The sequence below is a fragment of the Aptenodytes forsteri genome, unplaced genomic scaffold (assembly GCF_000699145.1).
Source record: "Aptenodytes forsteri isolate BGI_AS27 unplaced genomic scaffold, ASM69914v1 Scaffold193, whole genome shotgun sequence".
Taxonomy (NCBI): Eukaryota; Metazoa; Chordata; class Aves; order Sphenisciformes; family Spheniscidae; genus Aptenodytes; species Aptenodytes forsteri.
Genome location: NW_008795405.1, coordinates 8,362,186 through 8,362,646, shown reverse-complemented (window position 1 = coordinate 8,362,646; position 461 = coordinate 8,362,186).

Sequence of the window (461 nt, the reverse complement as noted above, 5' to 3'; positions counted from 1 at the left end):
AGCCATGCCGCTGCGGCTCGCCCCCCATGGCTGACTTTTGTTACCCCTCTAGTGCCCGGGGCTGAACTGAGGTGGGCTCATTTTTGCGGGTGGCTAGGGCTAGAGATTGTGTGTGAGTGTGGGAGGTGTCCCTAGGGGTATGGGGGGGGCTGACTGACTCCCCGATCCTTGCAAGCCTGCGGGTTCGCCAGCCCGGGTGCCCCCTCAGGTGGGCGCAGTAGAGGGGCCGAGCTGCAGCGGGGACCCCGCCACGCTGACATCTGCAGGTGGACTGGGCGAGCCAGCTGCGGGAGCCTCCCCAGGAGCCAGCAGCACCCTGGACCCGCTGCCCATCTCAGCCTGCTTCGTTCCCGCTCCCCCCCAGACCCTCTCCGGTCCTCACTCCATCCCTTCTCCCGCTCTCTCTGCTGGGGTGCCTACACCCCTCCTCACCTCGCCGGTACAAACCCCTCCACTCCCCT